The sequence below is a fragment of the Arvicanthis niloticus genome, chromosome 13 (genome assembly GCF_011762505.2).
Source record: "Arvicanthis niloticus isolate mArvNil1 chromosome 13, mArvNil1.pat.X, whole genome shotgun sequence".
Lineage (NCBI taxonomy): Eukaryota > Metazoa > Chordata > Mammalia > Rodentia > Muridae > Arvicanthis > Arvicanthis niloticus.
Genome location: NC_047670.1, coordinates 42,826,110 through 42,838,389, shown reverse-complemented (window position 1 = coordinate 42,838,389; position 12,280 = coordinate 42,826,110). Strand labels below are relative to the sequence as shown.

General features: G+C 45.4%; 1 long non-coding RNA gene across 4 annotated transcripts in view; it reads right to left on the bottom strand.

The window, feature by feature from the left end:
- LOC117718402 (uncharacterized) overlaps positions 1-10,624 on the bottom strand; it is a 54,940-nt gene extending 44,316 nt beyond the window's left edge. Inside the window, exons 1-2 of one of the 4 annotated variants that reach the window (XR_013103317.1) lie at positions 6,979-7,062; positions 5,437-5,498 (exon numbers count right to left, since the gene is read on the bottom strand). This is a non-coding gene — a long non-coding RNA (uncharacterized LOC117718402). Of the gene's footprint in view, positions 1-5,436; positions 5,499-6,978; positions 7,063-10,285 lie in introns of those variants that run through there. The other 3 variants (XR_013103315.1, XR_013103316.1, XR_004608081.2) reach the window with 3 other exon arrangements.
- Between the last annotated feature and the right edge of the window lie 1,656 nt (positions 10,625-12,280).

Below are 12,280 nucleotides of genomic sequence, written 5' to 3'. Positions count from 1 at the left end.
TAAGCACATGGCAGCTGGCTGTTGCATGAGGCAGCTCATGTAGAGCCATGAAGAACAATATTCCCTCCTGCAGCACATACATTCTTAAGTCTCCCCTGTCTTTGTGGACCTCATGTATTGGTGGTTGTCTTATACAGGGGTGAAGAGCACTGTTACAGGTGTGGGGGATGCGAAACTCAGGCCTCCAAGCCTGATGTTTAAAAACTGTCTGCTATAGTGTGAGTGGCTTATATCATGCAAGCCTATGCCTAGTCTTCAGTATTGAATACAATGTTTGACGAGGAGCCTAGTGAGAGATGCTTTGTCTGGTACCTTCCCCTCCCAAGGACCCAGAGTTACCCTCAAGTCCTCTATCATGGAATTGAGGCGGATCTCAGCTACTCATAGCAGCCAAAGACTTGCACCATCTCAAAACAGAACCTTAAGAATGAATTACTGGCATTTTGTAGGAAGCAGGGTACACTCTTCTATGTCTGTGTACCCACAGATCAAGGCAGCACCAGTCTCTACCCAGATGCAGGCACTGTTTATGCCCCCCCCCTTACTCCCAAAGCCTCCAGAATTCTGAGCCAAGATAATCTTTTTGTTTCATAAATTACCCAGGCTCCAGAATTATACTACCACCACCTTCATCAACAAAAGGCACAATCAGACAACCTCCATTTCTTTGTTTCCTTGAAGTTGGTGTGGATTTGTGTCCACGTTTTGCTGTCTCCGTGGCAAATTCTGTCTGAGTCACAGAGGCGCACTCCAGCTCTCCTGCTCGTGTTTAAGGACCCAGGACTATGCAACAGGGAAGGAAGTATCCAAGGATCCTCAAGGGTGCTTCCTGGGGGTCTCAGGAGACAAGGAGAGGGGCCCAGGGACATAGCAAGCCTCTTCTACTTTGCTGTGGAAGGGAAAATGACCCAGCTGTTCATAGCACCTGGGGACCTGCCCCATCCCAGAACAGGGTGGTTCTGTCTCCGCTTTCCTTTTCCTTCCTTCTATTCTGGTATTCTTGGCACAAATCTTTCATGCCTCTGGTTTTACTGAAACAAAAGCCAGCAAGGGCTGTGTCTTGGTTGGGGCTCTGTAACTCTAATCTTTGGGTGGAGGTCTCTTCTCAAAGATTCTACTAAAAATACGATGATCTCCACTGTTGAACACGGCACTGCGTCATCATCCCTCAGAGATCTGTTATTGACCTTCACTGAGGGACATAGGAGACACCAAGAAAAGGCATTCACATTAAAAGGTGAAGGGGAGGAGAGACTGTAAGTGCCTGAGGGCCAGGAAGCGTGCAGGGGGATTGTGTCTCCTAACAGTGTCAAGAAGCGACACTCATAGAACCTCACCAACATGATTGACTGCCTAAACACCAGCTCATAAAGCACAACAGACTTGCTCAAGTGGCAAGGAGAAAACCCACGAGGCCTCAGCCCTACCCGAAGAACTACAGGCAGCCAAGAAATGCTGAGAGCAAGAGAAACAGTCTTCCCCAGGGAAGAGCACACCAATTGTTATCCAGTGCTAAATGTCTATCCCTGAAAATATATGACAAGTAATATTATGCAGACTGAGGTTGTCTTTAGGAACATATATGTATATATGTATACATGTGATAAGAATTAATGATAAGACAAAAAAGAGGCTATGAATTTGAAAGAGCGCAAGGAGGGCTGTATTTAAATATTTGGAGAGAGGAAAGGAAAGGGGGAGATGATGTCTTTATATTATAATCTCAAAAAAAAAAAAAAAAACCGAAGTAAAAATAAATAAATAAGTAAAAGAACAGGGTTCTCAGGGGCCTGCGGCAGCAGCTCCAGCCTGACAGCCACCAACTCACACCCATTACTGATGGCTGATGATGCACTTTGTGGCAATTTTTCTTTTGGTCTATCCATTACAAAGACAATATAACTGAAGTCTACCTACGTGGACAGTATGGTCAGGGGCTCCTAGGCTTTGGACTCAATGGCTCCTTTAGAAGCTTCAGCTGCCTGGGAACTGATGAAATCATTCAGCAGGAAGGGGCAGGTGAAATCGTTGATTTGCTGTGGAAGTGAGGTATTCTGAGGGTGTCATGTCAAGTCTTCCACTGGAAAAGGACCAAGGGGGATGGCTCAAAGCCTGATTTATCCAGCTAACATAAATTTGGGTAGTGAGCCAGCTTTACTTCCCAAACAGCCAGACGATCCCCGAGCACACACAACTCCATTCTATTAATAAGCAGCTCAAAGAAGTCTACCAGGGTTAGTCACCTGATGATTAAGCCTGTATCACTCCTTCAGAATCCAGGCCCACAGCTGCCTGGGGGCCAGGAAGGAGGGAGGAGCAGCCTGAGTACTGGTAGGACCAGATTTAGTCATAAGACCTTTCACCTGGGGCCAGGTGTACGCTCTGTGGGTGTCAGGTTCCTCCAGTGGCAGAGAGAGTATAGGCTTCAAGGTTGTTCCCACCCACCAACACTGCCTACAAGAACGTGCTCAGAGTCACCTGCACACTTGAGGATTTGGTGACAAGAGTATGGGGTTGGAGGAGCATATGACACGTTTGGCAGGTAGCTTGCAGAATGCCTGGCTTCTAATTCCAGCTTTACTTACTATCTGGGACTTCCTGAGCAAATGACTTTTTTACCCCCAGCCCTGGAATTTCCATTCATAAAGTAGGGATGATTAAACAAACAAAAACAAACAAACAAACAAACAAACAAAAGGAAATTTGCTTCTTGGAAAGGTGTAAAGATTACAATGGCAACATGCAGACAGCTTATAGCTTCCTAGGTACTGTGTGTTATATAAACTATTTTTATACCACAGAACCTCTGGTAGTCCAAGACCTACGCTGTCTGTAGCTTAGCTTCCCTATCTAAGTAAGGGTGCTGTTGCAATTCTTCCTTGGTGGTCAGGCTGCTTCCTGTGTGTGTTAAGTGTTTGGAGTCCCTGGCAGACATTTAGTTATGGCAATTCCATGCATCTTTTGCTCCTGAAAGCCCTTTAGCTTAGACCTGGGTTCCCATCCAAGAGGGAACTGTCCTGAGGACACTAGGGCTGAGTGTAGGAGCCGGGGTGAGCCCAGAGGCTTAATGAACAGAGTGACCAAAGGAGAGACAAGCAGCATCTTGTCTTGGGGAGCTGGCTAAATTGTGCCTGAGCATGGGAGAGGCCTTCTAATGAGGAACAGTCCTCCAGTTCTAGATGTTTGTGCTAACTAATAAGGACACTGAAGGTGGGGTGGGGTAGAGCAAGATTATCTGAGAACTTTCTGGGAAAACATTCTAGATGCTATTTAGTGACAATCATTCCAAATGACAGTTAGAGATGCTGATGATAACTATCTTCCCAGAAAGCAGGTTCTAGAAATTAGCTAGGAGGCCTCCTGCAAATCACCTACCTATCCCCTCTCAGCCTGTTCCCTTATGTCTGAGGACTACAGTTCTTGTATCATCGGGTGCTTGCAGAAGTCAGCAGCACAGCATCCCGGCTCCCTAATACTGCATCCAGCAGCCACTAGATCTGACACAGGTACTGGTTTATTAATGAGTTCTGGTTTATTAGTAACAGCTAAGGCCATAATTATTACCTACTTTGATGATTTCCTCCTTGGCTAGCCCCTTGTTTGTTCGGAGAAGGGAGCAGTGTGGCCCATTTCCACAGCTCCTCACTGGCCGAATCAGTGACTTGATGTCTAAGTCCTGTCTAATCTCCCATCTGGGTAATAGCTTCCATGTGTGGACTGGGAAGAGGCATGGAATAGGGCGTTGGTTCACAGAGATAGGAGCAGCTCTTGAGATTGAATGACTTGGTAGCAGGGCCTCTCATTTGTGAGCCATGAGGGTCAACTATAAACACATGAAGTAAGTAAGTATCCCCATTGAACTTCTCCAGCAAAGAATTAAGTGCACTGAGTCCAAAGGCAGATTCTAGCTTTCCCCTCTCAAGCAAGCAGGCACCTGGGTGGAGACAGGGACACAGCAGCTGGCAGGCCTATCCCTCTGAGGGCTTTTGGAAGCCTGTGTTCAACAATGTCTCAAAAGTTATATAGAAGCTTCGGCCCAGAGATTCTCTTTTTATGATTCTACCTCAAGAGGTTACTAGTTACTTTTTGGAAATGTCTGTGAAGGCACACAGGGCTAGGTCTGCCAGCACAGACCCAAAACCAACCAAAGGTCTAAGGAGTAGGATGGGTCTGATGGCAAGAGACATGGATTGAGCTGTGACCTATCATCCATGGGATGGACAGACTCTGTGTGTCTTTAGGGAGGTCTCAAGGTTCTGACAGTGTCTGCCAACAGTGTGGAAGCAGGTGGATTTACTGTCTTATCTCTCCCCCAAGAGGGTGCTGTATCCTGGATGTTTCGCACCTAAATCTCTCATTACACCTAAGTGTGATGCATTTTGTTTTTGTTCTATATATGGACTATTTTATAACAGGTAGAAAGAATGTGTGGGTAAGATTTGTTAAATATAAATGTGTTCTTCATGTGTGGTTACGGGGGGGGCAGTTACTATATATATATATATATATATATATATATATATATATATATATGAGAGAGCTTTTCACACACAAACCCCTGGGTTTGATCCCAGCACTGCATAAATTTGGGGTGCAGGATTACATGCCTGCAATCTCAGCACAGGACACTTACACCCAAAAGGATACAAAGTTCAAGGCTACCCTCAGTTGCATGAGTTTCTGTCTCAATAAAAAAATAAAAATCTACTCAATTAGATGTTTGTCTGGAGGAGTTGGGGGTGAATATGGTTAAGTTGCGTTAAGATTTAATTACTTCTCTAAGAAGTAATTAAAATATTATAAAAGTGTAATAAATTTACTCACAAACACACATGCAAAGGCATAAGACAATCTCTTGAAAGAGAAACTCAAAAATTTAATAAAGATTATTGCTGCATGAGGGTTTGTTTCATATTTTACAGTGTGTTTTATGTTTTATATTTTGTTGTGGTTTATTTTTCAAATGTATGAATGTGTACACTGCATTTGTGTATGAGTATAGGCTTACATTCATGCACATATGTATATGTGTAAAAGTATGTATGTAGTATTTGCTGATAACTGTACACAAAACATTTCCTTCTAGAACCCTTAAACCTGTTAAGATGAACTTACCACTTTTTTTTTTTTTTTTTTTTTTTTTTTTTGTGCTTCCTGGTTTATGGGACACTAGATTAAGGCATGCTCTATTGACATTCTGTGTGCTAAAGGCAAAGTCACTTTCTGCCTGTACAAATATGAGCTTAGACCTGCAATAAAGTAGGGACAGTCATGTGTTCTAGGCAGATGAGGCCCTCCTCCCTTGGGCATGGCCCTAGCAGGACATGGGAAGGCAGTGCCTGGCACCCACATTTTTTTCTTCTTGGTGGCCAGTGGCTTGGCTCCCACTGCCATCAACAAGATTGTTGGTTGAATTTTGCTATTTGGGTCACTCACCTGATTACATCCCCAAATGGATGCTTAGAAACTGTGATCCCTCTGGTCGCTGTACCATTTCCCTGGCAGAGAGATCACACAAAAGCCCTGGTCATCTTAGAGAAGTGTCTATGTCTTCACAATGGACTACCAGCAGAGAGGCTACCCAGAACTTACAGAGAAGACAACTGAGCCTCTCCACCCACTCTAGTACATTTCTGTTGGGTTTTGAGATAAAGGCTTCATGGTTTCTCCTCTGGTCACTTCAATTTTTGCCTAGGTTCAGGGTTGCCATGGGCCTCAGCACCATGTCCTGGACACAGAATGTCAGCCGAATTTCACATGTGGCTGACAGAGTAGGTACTTTGCTTTTATTGCTCAGTATGGACAATTTGTACAGAACCCTCTTCTCTTTGTCTGTAGTCAAAAGCATACACTGCCTGAATTCCCTGGTAAGGTAAGTATCACCATCCCTGTGTGAGGAAGATGTTGAGCTGGGGCTTAGGAGGCTCCTGGCAATAGTGACCCTAACAACCATTCACACGGAGCTTCAGAAAGCATGGCAAGGTATGCTGGAGGGATAGCTCAGTCACTGAAGCCTTTGCCTTGCAAGCATAGGATCTGAGTTTGATCCCCAGAAGTCACACTTAAAAAAAAAAATCTGGGTATAGTGTCATGTGCTGGGAAGCAGAGACAGGCAGACCCTGGTGCTTACTAGCCACATTCACAGGGACATACACAAAGATAGACAAAATAAAATAAGATAAAATAAAATAAAATAAAATAAAATAAAATAAAATAAAATAAAATAGAATGAAGACACTGTAAGGAAAAAAGAAAGTAGGAAGACACCAGACTCTTCAGTTCTAAGAACATCAGACAGGATGCCTACTGACCAAGATGGAAATTTACTACCTAATCTAGCAAAGGACAGGTCTACCTGATATGGGCTTTACCTGGAGGCAAGCGGCCAGGTGACATTTGCCTTGTGATCAGGTTGGGGAGTTGTGTTTTATGGTTTGCTGTGAAATCCTTTTGTGTTTCTTGAGCCAGGCCCCAGAGGCGAGTGAGCAGGTAACCTTGCCTCTGGAGCCAGGTGGGAGATGAGTCAGGGTAGGCTAAACCATGCTTAAGAAGACATGCATTTGCTCATGTGACTCTAGGAGCATACAGTAAAGCCCACCTTGGAGGCAAAGAACAGGCTGAAGCTTGGGAAGTGCCAAGGAGCCTCAGTGCCCTAGGAGCCTGGATGACCAAGGGGAGCACTAAGCCAATTGTAGGTATTAGGAGACTCAAGAGCACCACCCCACCACCTTCCCTTCCTTCCTTTCTTCCTTCTCTCTTTTCCTTTCCCCTTCTCATCCTTTTATTTTCCCTTCTCCTTCCTTCTTTCTTTCCCTCCTTCCTTTCTCCTTCCCTACTCCTTCTATTATTTTCTTCCCATTCTCTCTCTCTCTTCTTTTACCCTTTCTTCCTTTTTCTTTCCGTCTGGTCTGTCCCTGCATCCCCGCCCCCTCCCCCCGCCCCACGATCCATTAGTAACCCACATCACTGAATGCTCACCTCACATATGTTGACACATTTCCAGGGTGGAGGAGCCACTCTGTTCAAGAGCAAGCTCCACCCTATAGAGGCATAAGGCAGAGGTGTAAAGTTACTGCCACGCCTGGCTGGGGGCAGGCAGTCATGCTCAGATAGAAGGAACAGTTGTTGGAGGAGGAGCCAGGCCAGGAAGGTAGGAAGAGCATAAAGCCAGCAAGCTCTGGATAAGTGGGTGTCAAGCTAAAAAGCAGGTTCCTCTGAGCTCGCAAAGCCTGGGGCTCTACCTTCATAAGCAATAGAGAAGTCTCTAAGTGATTTTGAATCACCGAAAGTAAGAGTAATTTAATCAGTGAAGTTTGTGCCTGAGAACAAAGGCAATACCAAGTAAAGAGAATCTGAGACTGAGAGACTCCTACAGAGACAGAGGCTTAGAAAGATCCAACCCTGACTTTACTGCTGAGAACAAGACTGATAAACAACAACAACTCCCCCCTCCTCCCCCCATCCCAGGACATTTAAAATTACACTCAAGTGAATTGTGCACTAAAGAATTGTAATTAATAAGAAGACATAATGACTTTGAGCCCTGACGGGATCAGAAGTGGTAAGGCCATAGCCACCTGTTTTTATCCAGCTTCTGTTTCAGGTGTTGCTTTCCAGAAGTCTTTCCTTCCATCTCCATGGGAGGATCAATGCTTGGCTCGTTTTGCCTAAGGCATTGGAGTCTTACCTCAAAAGATTCACAGCAATTGCTTTTCTGATAGCCATGCCATGGTTTCATATGGCTCTCATAAGGGCAAGAAATACATATGTTTGCTAATCCCGTTATTCTAAGCAACCTATACTGAGCATGGTGCGTTGTAAATTATCAATAGACAGGTGTCGGATTAAATAAAAGTCTTATTGATAGCGATAGATGGAGGTTTGCTGGGGGAACCCTCATGATGCTTTGAGCTCTGGAGAAAGATTAATAGGTCAGATAGGGTCAGCTAAGGCTATAGGAATATAATATAATATAATATAATATAATATAATATAATATAATATATATAGGACTGTCTCTGGATCCCCTCTCCTAGCTGGACTGCCTTGTCTGTCCTCAGTGGGAGAGTATGTGCTTAGTCTTCCTGAAATTTGATGTGTCAGGGCTGGTTGGTACCCATGAAGAGCTTCCCCTTCTCTGAGGAGAAGGAGACAGGGTGCTAGGGGGAGGGATTTATGAGGGTGGAACTGGGAGTAGAGGAGGGGAGCTGTAATCAGGATGTAAAGTGGATATATAATTAATGAAGGAGAAGAAGAAGAGGAGGAGGAGGGAGAGGAGGAAGAAGAGGAGGAAGAGAAAAAGAAGAAGGAAGAAGAGGAAGAGGAAGATCGTAGGATTTTACCAAATAGACCAGGCTAGCCTCGAGCTCACAACAGTCCTCCCACCTCAGCTTTCCCAGTGCTGGGATTTCAGTTCTGAGGCACCATGCACAGCTAAAAGTTCTCTTGTCCCTGTCTTTGTCTGAGTCACCAGAAGAAGACACCACCTGGCATGTCTATTTTGTGTGGGCTGGGGCTCTGCTTCAAGATTCTTCCCTCTGAGCTGGGATCCCAGGGGCAGACACCTTAACATCTGAACTCTTGCTGGCCTTGGTGGCAGAGGAGGAAGTAAAGAGAGTGGAAGAGTGTAGTCTCAGCACTCAGAGGGTGGCTATGACCTTTCCTACCTAGAAGGTGGGTCATTTCCAGTCACCTTTCACCTACCATGTCATGCTCATATGTCTCACTTCAAGGAGGGAGGGGCAGGAAGTAGGGAATTCTTGACTTCAGGTGTGGATAGGGGAGTGAGCGAGGGACATGTGGCTGGAGGAAGGTGTGGGTGGAGCAACAGCTTGTTAGGGGGACAGGGCTGTAATGAAGAAGATATTTGCAAAGAAAATGGTAACTTAGTGTCTAGAGAAGTTAAGTGAGTAGCAGGGGAGAGTAACAGTTGGGTTTCTAGGGGTGGCCCCATTGCCCCAGAAGGGGACAGGGTGTCAGTCTTGACAGAAAACAAGAGCCAGGAAGCTTATATGAGGCACAAGTTATTATTTTTTGAGTGATAGCTGGCCATAGGCTATGACCACCTCAAGGTTACCTGAGCAGACTACCGAGCAGGTCTCCCTGGAATCCTCTTGCTAAACTCACGTTAACCATATGATGAGTTGAACAGTAACCTCCAAAGGTATTCCTTCCCAGACTTTGCAAACAGTACTTCATTGGGAAACAGTCCGAGTGTGTGTGTGTGTGTGTGTGTGTGTGTGTGTGTGTGTGTGTGTGTGTGGTTTGGTTTTTGTTTTCTGATGATTAGTTAAAATGGGTTTGCATTAGTATAGAGGAGCAGACTGATTAAATAAGCATTACAAAATGGCTGGCTGCCTGCTGGAGGGGCTGAGAACTCAGAAGGTACCCAGTCTACCCAGCTGGATGCCTCACCCACACGTTCTAGTCTGTTGATGAGGCATGTAGGACTCCGGGTGAGCTCTGCTCTGCAGGCTGCACTGGAATACCTAAGAAGCTGACTTCCAGCTTCAGTGAAAGCTAGCAGGAACAGAAACAGCGGGACCAGCTCGCTGGCCAGCAAGAAACAAGAAGCAAGCCAAACTTGGGAAGAGTCTCTTGTCAAATAATTTCAAAATATCTCACAGACAGACTCAGAGGCTATCTATTTGGCAGTTTGCTATTCAGCAGAGTGAAAAAAATCAGAACTAGCCGCCATAGATAGGGCCAGCAAGCTGGCTCAGTGGATAAAGGCAGATACCACTCAATAATGTAAGCTTGACAACCTGAGTTGAATTTCTAGAATCGACAAAAAGATGAAAGGAGACAATTGTCTCCACTAAGGTGTCCTCTGGGACTGGAGAGATCCAAGTCAAGCCATTCCATCCTATATTCTCTTCTAGCTTCTCAGGCACTTGTGCCCATGAGCACACACTCATGGTGGTAGACATACCTGCACACATCGTATATATGCACATATACACACATTGCAAGAATCATTACATAACTACCATAGAGGTCATTGTGGAAAAACACGTAAGAAGAGAAAGCCCAAAGTCAGAGGGAAGGATAACTTGTAATGTCCCTACAAGCCAAGGGAAACCAAGGACCTTTAGTAACATCAGATCACAGACAAGACCAGATCAAGCTTCCCAAGGAATAGATACCATTGTGTGCCCTGATGCTGTCCTCTGTTTTCTGGAACTGAGGGAGAATAAACTCTGTGGCTTTATTTCCCTCAGCTTATGAGACATAGTTTTTGGCAGTTTTAGCAAGTTCCTGTAAGCCAGGAGCCAGGGGACATTACCTTTCTAGTGAACCAAATGCCACTTCTTTCTGTACTTGGAGAACAGCTTCTGTTTTTCCCAGTGTGAAGCCAGTTGTCTTTCATAGATTTCTCAGCAGCCCATAGCTCTTTGCCATGGAAAATGGGGTAATTTCTGAGGACCCCAAGATAGAAATGCAGGTATACAAGATACCACAGATCTCCATATTCTTCTCCATGAGACCAGCTAACTCTGAGGTCTCTCTCAATCCCCAGTATCCACAGTCTACAGGAAAGGAGGTTGTGTCCTGTGGCCATTTAGAGATCTAAGGTGTTGCAGAATAGAAATTTCCAGCGCACATTAGTCTAGAAAATCTAATCTCACCCTGTGCAGGGTTGGCAGCCTGTGCGTATTTGCTAAGCAAATCCAATTCTATTGCTGACCAGAGAGAAAGAGGAATTATTCTAACAGCTCAATGCAGTCACAGCCACATTCAGCTCAACAGACTCTGCTGCCTCAGCTGGCATGGGCTGGGGAGGTGGGTGTTCAGGCGGGGCTCAGCTCCCCCCTGGGTGTGTGACCTCTGTTGAGAGCAAGCATCTTCCATCTGGGGTATGCATTCAGAGTTTCACTAAGGCAGTCTCTTACCTATTCATAGGTGTTATAGCCACGCGAATTTGCTCCACCCGTACTCAACGGGACATTCAGTTGTATCAGGAAGGGAAACATCTCTGTTTTGGCTTATGGCAACTTAGGGTAGGTGGAGTTTCAAGTGGACCTCACTCAGAACTTGGATGTGCGTTTAGAAGGCTACTGCTCTATAAATTCTGCACCAAAGGTCAAAGTCGTCTTCTTCTCTCTGCCTTTCTCTCTTCTACCCTCCTGACCTGGTTTCCTTTCTGTTGGTTTGAGACAGGGTTTTCCTTCCTACATAGCCCATGCTGGTCTTGGCAATCCTCCTGCAGCCTCCTGAGGGCTGGAAATAAGGGTGGAATTACAATGGTTCAACTTGTCCAGCTGAAAATTCAGGGCTACAGGTTACCTAGAAGGTCTGACTTCCTCAACACAGACCCAGGTCCCACAGGCAACATACGCAGGGTTTCAGTTGCAGATCTGGGTTGTTCTCTATGCTCTGTCCTGAAGGAAGACTTCCTCAAAGAGACAGGAAATGGCTTCTCCTGGCAAAGTACCTTCTCCCCCGCTCTCCCGCCTCCCACCCTACACCGAGGCTACATTTGTTGGAAAAGTTGGCAATTCTGTCAGCATCTCAAATTTGGCACACTCTTTGACAGGTAGCAAACAGTAGGTACTCAATAAATGTTTGTTGAAACAAACATTTCTGGGGAAATTAATTAATGAGGCAACAGACTGCTTAGTCTAAGAGTGTTGTTAATCAAAAAACGAGATAGCTCCCAAAGAGGTCAGTGTTCTCTCTCATGGCCTTAGGGGCCAGGCAGTTCTTGAACATAGTAGGTGCTCAGGACAACTACAGATCGAGTAAGCTCAGCTTAGCCATCTTGTATGGATGTCTTGGGAAACTGAAATCTTGGGGCTCGATTTTGCTGTGTTCTCAAGAGAAAGCACCCTTTTACTTCCTTCTTCCCTGGCCCCTTAGCACAGGCTAGGCTCCTAAAGCAGCTTCCTAGATATCCATAGACCGAGAGAATGAGGGGCAGGGTATCTAGAGGCACACTGGAGGGAAAAGAAGAGTGGGTACTGAGCCTTGAGGTTTAGTAGGAGGGGGAGGGGAAGACCACTTGAACCATAAAGGTTGAGCAGGTGGCTGGACTGGGCCTTAGGTGTGACTCAGTCTCTCTATAAAATGATGTTTTCTTGGTGCTGGGTCCTGAGATTATTTCTCAACATGCCTTCACATCAGAGCTAACCCGGGCAGTATTTATTTATTTAGCAGGGATGGGGAGAGTGGGGTCCGAGGAAAATTTGTGGCAGTGTGTTCTTTCTTTCCACTTTGTGGTTTCTGGGCATGGATTGTAGGTCCTCAGGTTTGGCAGGCCAAGTGTCTTTACCAGATGAGC